Source organism: Giraffa tippelskirchi, chromosome 11 (genome assembly GCF_054371585.1).
Source record: "Giraffa tippelskirchi isolate mGirTip1 chromosome 11, T2T-mGirTip1v1.2.pri, whole genome shotgun sequence".
NCBI lineage: Eukaryota > Metazoa > Chordata > Mammalia > Artiodactyla > Giraffidae > Giraffa > Giraffa tippelskirchi.
The window spans coordinates 130819495-130833727 of record NC_137285.1 but is presented as its reverse complement, the minus strand read 5'-3'; the positions used below and the strand labels follow the sequence as shown (position 1 = coordinate 130833727).

Sequence of the window (14233 nt, the reverse complement as noted above, 5' to 3'; positions counted from 1 at the left end):
TCTCATTTGTGCTCCAGAATTGCCCTTCATTTAGACTCTTCTGTTCCTTAGATAGACCAGGATAGTAAATTGACTAGTCTTTTCACTACTCACATATTCCCAAGATGATGAATATGAATAAAACTGGAAGAAGACTCATTACTTTTGGGCAAAAAAGAAGTTTAGAGAGAGAAGAGAGAAGCAACTAATCTATAGAGAGCTCCTACTATGTGCCAAACCCAAGCAATTGGTGGTGGTGGGGGGGGCAATTCCTTGACAACACCAAGAAACTGTGGATACAATGGTGAATAAGACAGAAGGGGTCCCATGTCATTTAATCCTCATAATAATTCAAGATAGTTATTATGACCAACTTGTCCCCTGTTCTTTCCATTTCATAGTTGAGGAAATTGAGCCGAGGGTGCAAAACCATTTAGTCACTGGGGTTAGACTGGATTCCAGATCTGCCTTGTTTCAAAGACAGAGTTAATTTCCACTATAGCATATGGGCTTCTGTCTCTTTACTTCTGGGCCAGCAAAGGTGGGGTGGGATGTGTCTTCAGTCCTCCGTGGGTGCCATCTATTTGTCCACACTAAAATCTTCATTTCCCACTTACTGCCCTATGCTTGCGGAAGCCCCCGAGCAGTCATTGCACCCAGTTGCTCCTAGGTTTCTGCCCACTTCACCCTCTTCTACCTTTCAGACTTAACTACAAAAGCAACACAAACATTTTCAGGAGTGGCCACACCAGGATTTGTGAATTATGTATTAAGGATATACTGTGGTTTAACCCTCTTTGCTAGGATTAGTCAGAGCACCCACTTCCACTGGCACAGACATTTGGGAGGGATCATGTGGTAGGACCCAACGAGCACCAGTAAGTAAATCGGGATTTCTGGTTTCTACATCCAGAGTGCATGGCCAAGGGAAGTCCCATCAGCTCCCTGGTTCTCAGATGAGGTGTTCTGATTACATTACTAAAAATCACAGAGCTTCTGAGTAACTATGGTCCTAAACCTATATTCACGATATAGGAAGTGCAATCTGGAAGTTTTATTGAGGACAATATATCTGCCAAGAAACAGGGAAGACAAAAAGTAAAATAGACATGGGCATGGAGGGATAGTCTCTAACATTTTGGCACAAAAGTAGAAAGAGTATCTCTTTTCTATTTTCTTGGACCTTTAGAGGTACAGCTCCTTCCTCAGCTTCCTCCGCCCACCCCTCGCATCCCCACCTCAAGGCTCCAGCCACTCTGGGATTGGTAACTAATGAGGAAATAGAAGAAAAAAGGTTTTGTTATTCCTCTTTTGTCCAGGGTAAGAATAGCTTTTGAGATAAGAACATATTTTTTTTTTTGCTACCTTTGTCAATTCCATCATTTTGCTATTCAGATATTGTGTGCTATTTATCACAAAAGACTTTGGGGAGAGTCTTGTGGATTTTGTTATATCATGCAACTATTTTTCATTTAAATTCAGTCAAACAAAATTTCTCAAAATTGAGATGTGTTTCTGTCAGCATGTCTTTCTAACTTAGGCTATTTTATCTAGTCAGAATAAAAGGAAGATTAGACAAATTTGATAAAATATTCATGATCACAGGTAAACATTTGAGAGGGATACATTTTATTTTCTCACTTGAAAGCTCAAGTTCTCTTTGACACAAACTGTGAGAGAAAAGACTACATAGACCGAGGGATGGTAAGCAGGAATTTGTGAGTGGGAACACATGCCTTCTTTAACACTGTTCTGTGTTTGGTTATCCCACATTATGGAAAGCTGCCGGAAGGTTTTGTTACAAGTAAATGGAAATATATACAAATACAATTGTATACACATATCTGTATCCATACAGAGACCTACATTTGTTAGTCAAATAGTAAAAGAAAAAACGTATTCCTGCAGTAAAGAGTTCAAGGCCAATTTGTCACAAAGTCGAGGACGTGTTTTGTTCTTTGAATCATCCCTGAATGACCTGTGTACAAATTACAAAACCCTAAAGAGTTAAAAGTGTTTGTTTCACAGGAAATTGGAAGAAATTTATGTGCGCAAGTGAAGCTGAAAGGTCGAATGTGTGACTCACATCTATTGACAGATGGAATGAGCATCACATAAGCAGACAGTGACTAGAAAACAAGCCGGTTGTGTGAAAGTATTTTTAGAGACTAATTTCTACCCAGCTGTGTCATCTATGAATGGGAGAAGTTTGAGAAAGTTACCTAGGGATGTCTGAGCTCAATCAAGTGAAAGTTAATGATATTGATTTGGCTTAAATATTCACTTTGAACTTGGATGTGCAAATGGAGTTAGTATTGGAACTAATTTCCAGGGAAGTTGGATTGTTCTTTTATCAAAACAATGTACATTCTGTATTAGGACCTCATTTTAGTATGGAAATCTGAGGTTAAGTGTCCATAAGTCACTGATAATTTCAGAATGCTAACAAATGGTGGCTATAACGTAAAAACGAATTTTTCTGCCAACTGGTATAATGACTAAGTGTGTGATCTCTTGAGACAGACTTTGTGGTGTGAATTCCAGCTCAGCTACTTAATAGAGATATGATTTTGGACACTTTTACATATCTGTGCTTATTTTCCTTTCCTTATCCATATGAGGTAAATAAAAACATGTTTCTCACGGGGATATTCATTAATAAGCCCATTTTAAATGTCACGCTCTTGTCTAGGTCAGGGGATAAAAATCCCTGCTCTCATGCGGCTTACATTCTAGTTGAGTCGGAATGGAGAGTAAGCAAATAAATACGTAAAAATAAATAAAGTAGTGGTAGGTGCTATGGGAAAAAATAAAGCATAAAAGTGCTTTATTTATGAAGAGGGGGCTATGGCCATTTTAAGTTAGTTTGAGAAACTGACACATTCTAGATAAGTAACAGTCAACTCAATGGGAATTAATATTTGCTTCTTTAGCCAGCCTGGTCAGTTACAGTACTTCATTTGCCAAGTGAGAATGGTTGATTAAAAGGATGACAGTGTAAAGCCAAAATGCTCTAATCTAAGTGAATTCGGGGAACTGTATTGGAGGTACTGGAAAGATTCTGGGGAATCTGGATATGGCATGACTCACGTCTGAAGATTTTGGCAGCCATGTTAACACCTCCTAGAACCTGAAAATAAATACAAGCAGAGTCAAAAGTGGAGACTATATCCTTAGGACACCTTTTGAGTTTCCACCTCAAGTCTTATCTACCTTTGGCATTTTTGTTTGTATAAGCCAGTAGGTTCCCTTTATTTATTACTTTGGTTTGCCTTAGGCTTTCTGTCATTTGCCTGACAAAAGGCCAGAATCCTGACAAGCAAAAGTGTAATGAGGGATGGGGAGAACTTCCTGACAGATAAAGCATGCATCTCAATCTTGCCATGGAGATAAGGAAATGGATTCATTTTTTTTCCCCCAAATAGGTGAATCTATGCGGCTGTGTGCTAAGTCGCTTCAGTTGTGTCCGACTCTGTGCAACCCTGTGGACCGTAGCCCGCCAGGCTCCTCTGTCCACGGGATTCTCCAGGCAAGAATACTGGAGTGGGTTTCCGTGCCCTTCTCCAGGGGACCTTGCCAACACAGGGAACAACCGGATCTCTTATGTCTCCTGCATTGGCAGGCGGGTTATTTGGTGCCACCGAGGAAGCCTGGTCAGTTATGGTAAATCATTCCCCAAGTGAGAATGGTTGATTAAAAGGATAACAGCGTAAAACCAAAATGCTCTAATCTAAGTGAATTCAGGAAATCTAAGTGAAACTATAGTGTGGGTGAAACTTCTTAGCTTTTTCCTCCAGGATCTCCTAATGTTCTTATCAACTTAAGTTTAGTTCAGTCACTCATTTGTGTCCGACTATTTGAGACCCCGTGAATCGTAGCATGCCAGGCCTCCCTGTCCATCACCAACTCCCGGAGTTTACCCAAACCCATGTCCATCGAGTTGGTATGCCATCCAGCCATCTCATCCTCTGTCCCCCTTCTCCGCCTGCCTCCAATCTGTCCTAGCATTGGGGTCTTTTCCAATGAGTCAAATCTTCACATGAGGTGGCCAAAGTATTGGAGTTTCAGCTTCAACATCAGTCCTTTCAATGGACACCCAGGACTGATCTCCTTTAGGATGGTCTGGTTGGCTCTCCTTGCAGTCCAAGGGACTCTCAAGAGTCTTCTCCAACACCACAGTTCAAAAGCATCAATTCTGCGGTGCTCAGCTTTCTTCACAGTCCAACTCTCACATCCATACATGACCACTGGAAAAACGATAGCCTTGACTAGACGGATCTTTGTTGGCAAAGTAATGTCTCTGCTTTTTAATAGGCTATCTAGGTTGGTCATAACTTTCCTTCCAAGGAGTAAGTGTCTTTTAATTTTATGGCTGCAATCACCATCTGCAGTGATTTTGGAGTCCAGAAAAATAAAGTCTGACGCTGTTTCCACTGTTTCCCCATCTATTTCCCATGAAGTGAAGGGACCAGATGCCATGGTCTTAGTTTTCTGAATGTTGAGCTCTAAGCCAACTTTTTCACTCTCCTCTTTCACTTTCATCAAGAGGCTCTTTAGTTCCTCTTCACTTTCTTCTATAAGGGTGATGTCATCTGCATATTTGAGGTTATTGATATTTCTCCCAGCAATCTTGATTCCAGCTTGTGCTACTTCCAGCCCAGCATTTCTCATGATGTACTCTGCATATAAGTTAAATAAGCAGGTGACAATACACAGCCTTGACGTACTCCTTTCCCTATTTGGAACCAGTCTGTTGTTTCATGTCCAGTTCTAACTATTGCTTCCTGATCTGCATACAGGTTTCTCAAGAGGCAGGTCAGGTGGTCTGGTATTCCCATATCTTTCAGAATTTTCCACAGTTTATTGTGATCCACACAGTCAAAGGCTTTGGCATAGTCAATAAAGCAGAAATAGATGTTTTTCTGGAACTCTCTTGCTTTTTCGATGATCCAGCTGATTTTGCCAATTTGATCTCTGGTTCCTCTGCCTTTCCTAAAACCAGTTTGAACTTCTGGAAGTTCACGGTTCATGTATTGCTGAAGCCTAGCTTGGAGAATTTTGAGCATTACATTATTAGCGTGTGAGATGAGTGCAATTGTACAATAGTTTTAGCATTCTTTGGCATTGTCTTTCTTTGGGATTGGAGTGAAAACTAACCTTTTCCAGTCCTGTGGCCACTGCTGAGTTTTCCAGATTTGCTGGCATATTGAGTGCAGCACTTTTGCAGCATCATCTTTCAGGATTTGAAATAGCTCAACTGCAATTCCATCACCTTCGCTAGCTTTGTTCATAGTGATGCTTTCTAAGGCCCACTTGACTTCACAATCCAGGATGTCTGGCTCTAGGTGAGTGATCACACTAACATGATTATCTGGGTCGTGAAGATCTTTTTTGTACAGTTCTTCTGTGTATTCTTGCCACCTCTTTTTAATATCTTCTGCTTCTGTTAGGTCCATACCATTTCTGTCCTTTATCAAGCCCATCTTTGCATGAAATGTTCCCTTGGTATCTCTAATTTTCTTGAAGAGATCTCTAGTCTTTCCCATTCTGTTGTTTTCCTCTATTTCTTTGCATTGATCACTGAGGAAGGCTTTCTTATCTCTCCTTGCTATTCTTTGGAACTCTGCATTCAAATGGGAATATCTTTCCTTTTCTCCTTTGCTTTTCACTTCTCTTCTTTTCACAGCTATTTGTAAGGCCTCCTCAGACAGCCATTTTGCGTTTTTGCATTTCTTTTTCCTGGGGATAGTCTTGATTCCTGTCTCCTGTACGATGTCACGAACCTCCGTCTATAGTTCATCAGGCACTCTGTCTATCAGATCTAGTCCCTTAAATCTATTTCTCACTTCCACTGTATAATCATAAGGGATTTGATTTAGGTCATACCTGAATGGTCTAGTGGTTTTCCCTACTTTCTTCAATTTAAGTCTGAATTTTACAATAAGGAGTACATGATCTGAGCCACAGTCAGCTCCCGGTCTTGTTTTTCCTGACTGTATAGAGCTTCTCCATCTTTGGCTGCAAAGAATATAATCAATCTGATTTTGGTGCTGACCATCTGATGATGTCCACGTGTAGAGTCTTCTCTTGTGTTGTTGGAAGAAGGTGTTTGGTATGGCCAGTGGGTTCTCTTGGCAGAACTCTCTTAGCCTTTGCCCTGCTTCATTCTGTATTCCAAGGCCAAATTTGCCTGTTACGCCAGGTGTTTCTTGACTTCCTACTTTTGTATTCCAGTCCCCTATAATGAAAAGGACATCTTTTTTGGGTGTTAGTTCTAAAAGGTCTTGTAGGTCTTCATAGAACTGTTCAACTTCAGCTTCTTCAGCATTACTGGTTGGGACATAGGTTTGGATTACCGTGATATTGAATGGTTTGCCTTGGAAACAAACAGAGATCATTTTGTCGTTTTTGAGATTGCATCCAAGTACTGCATTTTGGACTCTTTTGTTGACCATGATGGCTACTCCCTTTCTTCTAAGGGATTCCTGCCCACAGGAGTAGATATAATGGTCATCTGAGTTAAATTCACGCATACTAGTTCATCTTAGTTTGCTGATTCCTAGAATGTCAACGTTCACTCTTCCCATCTCCTGTTCGACCACTTCCAATTTGCCTTGATTCATGGACCTAACATTCCAGGTTCCTATGCAATATTGCTCTTCACAGCATCGAGTCTTGTTTCTATCACCAGTCACATCCACAGCTGGGTATTGTTTTTGCTTTGGCTCCATCCCTTCTTTCTTCCTGGAGTTATTTCTCCACTGATCTCCAGTAGCATATTGGGCACCTACCGACCTGGGGAGTTCCTCTTTCAGTATCCTATCATTTTGCCTTTTCATACTGTTTATGGGGTTCTCAAGGCAAGAATACTGAAGTGGTTTACCATTCCCTTCTCCAGTGGACCACATTCTGTCAGACCTCTCCACCATGACCCGTCTGTCTTGGGTGGCCCCACAGGGCATGGCATATCAACTTAAAGGGACTCTAAAATGAGAAAATATTTGTGCTAAAAGGGAATTAAAAGTTATTAAGTCCAACATTCTCTGGGTTTGGATAACAGAATTAAGATTTAGATAAATGGAGAGAAAATTTTCCCAAAGTATAAGGCTACTTTGTGGCAAAACATATCTCTGTCTTCAATGCATTTTTCCCCCCACTTCAGCATTAATTCTGCCTCTGTTTTCTCCTCAACAGAGGAGTTTGGTAGCATTTCCTTTGCTGAATTCTATTTACATAGAAGCAGGAATTTTGTGTAACAATCACAGTGAGAAACCTCTGCCACTACTGTTCCTTGTTACTTTATCTTTTGTTAAAATTGTGTTAATACTGACTGCCCTGGCAATGTGCTTCTCCGTATGACCTCTTTACCTACCAAATTAATATCGATTATGATTATACCTTCTTCCTTAAGTTACATTTTCTGCAATAGAAAAGTTTAGAAGTCCCATGAATTTTTTTCTTTGTCACAAATTTTGTGGTTTAGGAAACTCATCCTGTTTCTAAAAAGAAGATATTTAAGTCTACATCTTTAAGGTCTATAAATAATATAATCACATTTGTTTTTTGAATCATTTTGAATATGAAATGTGTTTGATAGAGAAGCAATATGAACTATATTCATCTCTTAAAAGTTGTCTCTGCACATGTTCCTTACTATCTTTGAGACTCATTTTCCTTGTTGGTAAAGCAGAAATAATCATATTTTCCCTGTCAACCATCCATGGAAGCTCTGGGCTGCAACAAAGGGATTGCATACTACAAAAAGTAGCTTGCAGTGCTAGATACACGCAATGCCTCATTATTGCTAATCACTGCAGAGTTGTTAATTTCTCACCACTGTTTTGAGAGGATGAGTAGCAACTGAGGTCTCAGTGATACCTGAATAACACAGGAAAACACCTTGAAGGTGCCAGCATGGAATGAAATCTCCATCCCTGTGAATTTTTGATGAAGAACGCACTGTAGTCATGATCACTTCTAGCGCTTTTAAAAAATTTGTGTTCCCAGAGCTTTTACAAGTTACTACAGGAGGTAAGCGGAAGTCCAATTGACAGAGCTCCAGGGCCCTCTGCTTGCCTTTCAACCTGAGTAGTTCACTTGCATGTACTTTTTTTTTTTTTATCCTATATTTTCCCCCTGAGATACAATTAGAGGGAAAAAAAAAGCTTCTGGATTTTCTAACTGACATCTCTCCCTACAGCCCCCTTCCACCACACACAAACATGTAAACAAAAAAGTTTGAAAACTCCAGAGAGAATCCAACGTCTGCAGGTACAGATGATGAAATTGAAGGCCAAAGGGATGAGTGATTTTTCCAGTGTTACCCACTCCTGCTTCCGGTCATCAGTGATGTAAGGACTAAATCCCAGACCGTGAATCCTCAACCATCACCATCTCATCATTCTGCCTCATAATGTGATTGTGAAGATTTTCCGATTCAACAGTGTAACTTTTGATTTTGTTTTATTTTGTCTGGGGAGAGTCATGGTATATAAGCTGTGTTATCAGATTTATCTGCGTAGCATTAATTATCCCCAGAGTATACCCTCAGATGATTTTCTTCTCAAAGTGACAGGCTTTCACCAAAATAAATGCACCCCCTTGTTGTATAGATTGGAGTTTCAGTCTAAGATTTCTACTTAGGAAACATCTGTCAAGATTAAGATTCAGGTAACTATGATTATTTTGTGACTCACCAGCAATTTCTTCTATTCTATACAAAAGCTATCAAATAGAATTTAAATTTTTGCAGCCCCTCTCTAGTAAGGTGACCACTTATTACAAATTCTAGTAAGAATTTATTGCCCAATTGAGGATAGTTTGAGAGATAAAAGAAATACAATTAATAATTACTCTAGGAATATTAATGTGTAAATTGGAGTTCTTCTAGGCAAACTGAGAAGTGAGATCACTCTGTTCATTAACCACCCTATAGATGTGTTTGAGATTAGTGAGGGTGAACTATTGGTTAATTGAACATGACTTTCAGTCATAAGTATTTAAGGATTGGTACTAATTGTCTTGCATTCTCAGAAAGAATGGCAATATTAGCAATATCAGCTTCAAAATTAAAGCACAAGAAGAAGTGAATTCCTCTCTCTCCTCCCCCCTCGCCAGCCCCTCCTTGAGTCCGCGTGTGCACACATACACGCACATGCATATTTTGGATATAAACTCTAAAAGCAATTAATTCTTAATAAGGAACAGGACTCCTTTCTCTTTAACAAAATTCTGTCAAAGATTACCCTTGAGACAAATTATATAATCAGTTTAAACATGACTAAGAGACATCTGATCATTTCCCGACACTTCCTCTTTCAAAGAGAAAATAAAACAAGACCAACAATTTGAAAGGTAATAAAAGATACCTGACCTTAGGGAAGAAAGTAAGACTCAGAGATGCCTTAATGTTTGTGGTTTTACAATAGTCACTTATAGTCAAAATTATAGAAACCTGCTTTGATTAAGATTTCTGGTCCACAGGGTTAACAATTATTTTGCTGATAATGGATTGATTTTACACAAAATATGTCATATTTTTAAACATGAAAACAAACATCTGTTACAATATATCTACAGTATCTCCCTTGTAACTTTTGGTGACACTTCAATAGAAAATACATGGGGCTTTGTAGTAGAGCCTGAAGTCAGGCAGGTTGATTCCTCCAGTTCCATTCTTCTTTCTCAAGATTGCTTTGGCTATTCGAGGTTTCTTATATTTCCATACAAGTTGTGAAATGATTTGTTCTAGTTCTGTGAAAAATATCATTGGTAGCTTGATAGGGATTGCATTGAATCTATAGATTGCTTTGGGTAGTATACTCATTTCACTATATTAATTCTTCCAATCCATGAACACGGTATATTTCTCCATCTGTTTGTGTCCTCTTTGATTTCTTTCATCAGTGTTTTCTAGTTTTCTATATATAAGTCTTTTGTTTCTTTAGGTAGATATATTCCTAAGTATTTTATCAAGACAGTATGGTACTGGCACAAAGATAGAAATATAGATCAACGGAACAAAATAGAAAGCCCAGAGATAAACCCATGCACCTATGGACACCTTATCTTCGACAAAGGAGGCAAGAATATACAATGGAGAAAAGACAATCTCTTTAACAAGTGGTGCTGGGAAAACGGTCAACCAATTGCAAAAGAATGAAACTAGAACACTTCCTAACACCATACACAAAAATAAACTCAAAATGGATTAAAGATCTAAATGTAAGACCAGAAACTATAAAACTCCTAGAGGAAAACATAGGCAAAACACTCTCTGACATAAATCACAGCAGGATCCTCCATGACCCACCTCCCAGAATATTGGAAATAAAAGCAAAAATAAACAAGTGGGACCTAATTAAAATTAAAAGCTTTTGCACAACAAAGGAAACTATAAGCAAGGTGAAAAGACAGCCTTCAGAATGGGAGAAAATAATAGCAAACAAAGCAACAGACAAACAATTAATCTCAAAAATATACAAGAAACTCCTGCAGCTGAATTCCAGAAAAATAAACGACCCAATCAAAAAATGGGCCAAAGAACTAAACAGACATTTCTCCAAAGAAGACATACAGATGGCTAACAAACACATGAAAAGATGCTCAACATCACTCATTATTAGAGAAATGCAAATCAAAACCACAATGAGGTACCATTTCACACCAGTCAGAATGGCTGCTGTCCAAAAGTCTACAAGCAATAAATGCTGGAGAGGGTGTGGAGAAAAGGGAACCCTCTTACACTGTTGGTGGGAATGCAAACTAGTACAGCCACTATGGGGAACAGTGTGGAGATTCCTTAAAAACTGGGAATAGAACTGCCATATGACCCAGCAATCCCACTGCTGGGCATACACACCGAGGAAACCAGAATTGAAAGAGACGCGTGTACCCCAATGTTCATCGCAGCACTGTTTACAATAGCCAGGACATGGAAGCAACCCAGATGTCCATCAGCAGACGAATGGATAAGGAAGCTGTGGTACATATACACAATGGAATATTACTCAGCCATTAAAAAAAATACGTTTGAATCGGTTCTATTGAGATGGATGAAACTGGAGCCCATTATACAGAGTGAAGTAAGCCAGAAAGAAAAACACCTATACAGTATACTAATGCATATATATGGAATTTGATAGATGGTAACAATAACCCTATATGCGAGACAGAATAAGAGACACAGATGCATAGAACAGTCTTATGGACTCTGAGGGAGAAGGTGAGGGTGGGACGTTCCGGGAGAATAGCATTGAAACATGTATATTATCGTATGTGAAACAGAACACCATTCCATGCTCGATGCATGAGACAAATGCTCAGAGCTGGGGCAATGGGATGACCCAGAGGGATGGGATGGGGAGGGAAGTGGGAGAGGTGTCCAGGAAGGGGAACACATGTAAACCCATGGCTGATTCATGTCAATGTATGGCAAAAACTACTACAATATTGTAAAGTAATTAGCCCCCAACTAAAATAAATAAATTTATTTAAAAAAAAAAAAAAGAAAATACGTGGGGATAGGCGCTCATTATTCGGTTCAGTTCAGTCACTCAGTCATGTCTGACTCTTTACGACCCCATGGACTTCAGCACATCAGGCCTCCCTGTCCATCACCAACTCCCAGAGTTTACTCAAACTCATGTCCATTGAGTCGGTGATGCCATCCAACCATCTCATCCTCTGTCGTCCCCTTCTCCTCCTGCCTTCAATCTTTCCCAGCATCAGAGTCTTTTCCAATGAGTCATTTCTTCACATCAGGTAGCCAAAGTATTGGAGTTTCAGCTTCAACATCAGTCCTTCCAATGAATATTCAGACTGATTTCCTTTAGGATTGACTGGTTGGATCTCCTTCAGTCCAAGGGACTTTCAAGAGTCTTCTCCAACAACACAGTTTAAAAGCATCAATTCTTCAGTGCTCAGCTTTCTTTATAGTCCAACTCTCACATCCATACATGACTACTGGAAAAACCATAGTTTTTACTGATGGACATTTGTTGGCAAGGTAATGTCTCTGCTTTTTCAATATGCTGTCTAAGTTGGTCATAACTTTTCTTCCAAGGAGCAAGCATCTTTTAATTTCATGGCTGCAGTCACCATCTGCAGTGATTTTGGAGCCCAAGGAAATAAATCCGTCACTGGTTCCATTGATTTCCCGTCTATTTGCCATGAAGTGATGGGACCAGATGCCATGATCTTAGTTTTCTGAATGTTGACTTTTAAGCCAACTTTTTCACTCTCCTCTTTCACTTTCATCAAGAGGCTCTTTAGTTCTTCTTTGCTTTCTGCCATAAGGGTAGTGTCATGAGCATATCTGAGGTTATTGATATTTCTCCCAGCAATCTTGATTCCAGCTTGTGCTTCATCCAGCCCACAGTTTCTCATGATGTTCTCTGCATATAAGTTAAATAAGCAGGGTGACAATATACAGCCTTGACATACTCCTTTCTCTATTTGGAACCAGTTTGTTGTTCCATGTCATTCTGTTTCTTCCTGATCTGCATACAGATTTCTCAAGAGGCAGGTCAAGTGGTCTGGTATTCCCATCTCTTTAAGAATTTTCCACAGTTTATTGTGATCTACACAGTCAAAGTCTTTGTCATAGTCAATAAAGCAGAAGTAGATGTTTTCCTGGAACTCTCTTGCTTTTCCAATGATCCAACGGATGTTGGCAACTTGATCTCTGGTTCCTCTGCCTTTTCTAAATCCAGCTTGAACATCTGGAAGTTCACAGTTTATGTACTGTTGAAGCCTGGCTTGGAGAATTTTGAGCATTACTTTACTAGCGTGTGATATGAGTGCAATTGTGCAGTAGTTTGAACATTCTTTGGCATTGCCTTTCTTTGGGATTAGAATAAAAACTGACCTTTTCCAGTCCTGTGGCCACTACTGAGTTTTCCAAATTTGCTGGCATATTGGGTGCAGCACTTTCGCAGCATCATCTTTCAGGATTTGAAATAGCTCAACTGGAATTCTATCACCTCCACTAGCTTTGTTCATAGTGATATTTCCTAAGGCCCACTTGACTTTGCATTCCAGGATGTCTGACTCTTGGTGAGTGATCACATCATTGTGATTATCTGGATTGTGATGATCTTTCTTGTATAACTCTTCTGTGTATTCACCACCTCTTCTTAATATCTTCTGCTTCTGTTAGGTCCATACCATTTCTGTCCTTTATCAAGCCCATCTTTGCATGAAATGTTTCCTTGGTATCTCTAATTTTCTTGAAGAGATCTCTAGTCTCTCCCATTCTGTTATTTTCCTCTGTTTGTTTGCACTGATCACTGAGGAAGGCTTTCTTATTTCTCCTTGCTATTCTTTGGAACTCGGATTCAAATGGGAATATCTTTTCTTTTCTCCTTGGGCTTTCACTTCTCTTCTTTTCACAGCTATTTGTAAGGCCTCCTCAGACAACCATTTTGCCTTTTTGCATTTCTTTTTCTTGGGGATGGTCTTGATCCCTGCCTCCTGTACCATGTCACAAACCTCTGTTTATAGTTCTTCAGGCACTCAGATCTAATCCCTTGAATCTGTTTCTCACTTCCACTGTATAATCGTAAGGGATTTGATTTAGGTCATACCTAAATGGTCTAGTGGTTTTCCCTACTTTGCTCAATTTAAGTCTGAATTTGGCAATAAGGATTTCATGATCTGAGCCACAGTCAGCTCCTGGTCTTGTTTTTGCTGCTCATTATTAGAGAAATGCAAATCAAAACTACAATAATGTATCACCTCACACTGGTCAAAATGGCCATCATCAAAAAATCTACAAACAATAAATGCTGGAGGGGGTATGGAGAAAAGGGAACTCTCTTGCATTTTTGGTGGGAATGTAAAGTTATATAGCCACTATGGATAACAGTAGGGAATTTTCTTAAAAAACTACAAATAAAACTATCATATGCCCCATCAATCCCACCACTGGGCATATACCCTGAAGAAATCATAATTGAAAAAAACATATGTACCCCCAAGTTGATTGCAGCACTATTTACAATAACTAGGACATGGAAGCAACTTCGATATCTATCACAGATGAATGGATAAAGAAGCTGTGGTACATATATATATAATGGACTTTTACTCAGCCATAAAAAGGAATGCATGCCTGTCAGTTCTAATGAGGTGAATGAACCTAGACTTGTTAAACACAGTGAAGTAAGTCAGAAAGAGAAAAACAAATATCATATATTAATTCATATATATGGAGTTATATATGATCCCCAAAGAGTCAGACAGAACTGAGTGA

General features: G+C 39.4%; 2 long non-coding RNA genes across 3 annotated transcripts in view; one reads left to right on the top strand and one right to left on the bottom strand.

The window, feature by feature from the left end:
- LOC145526854 (uncharacterized) overlaps window positions 1–14233 on the top strand; it is a 100736-nt gene that overhangs the window by 19988 nt on the left and 66515 nt on the right. The gene's annotated exons all lie outside the window — the stretch shown is intronic.
- LOC145526852 (uncharacterized) overlaps window positions 1592–14233 on the bottom strand; it is a 466924-nt gene continuing 454282 nt past the window's right edge. The window contains exon 6 of the long non-coding RNA XR_014069238.1: window positions 1592–3109. This is a non-coding gene — a long non-coding RNA (uncharacterized LOC145526852). The remainder of the gene's footprint in view (window positions 3110–14233) is intronic.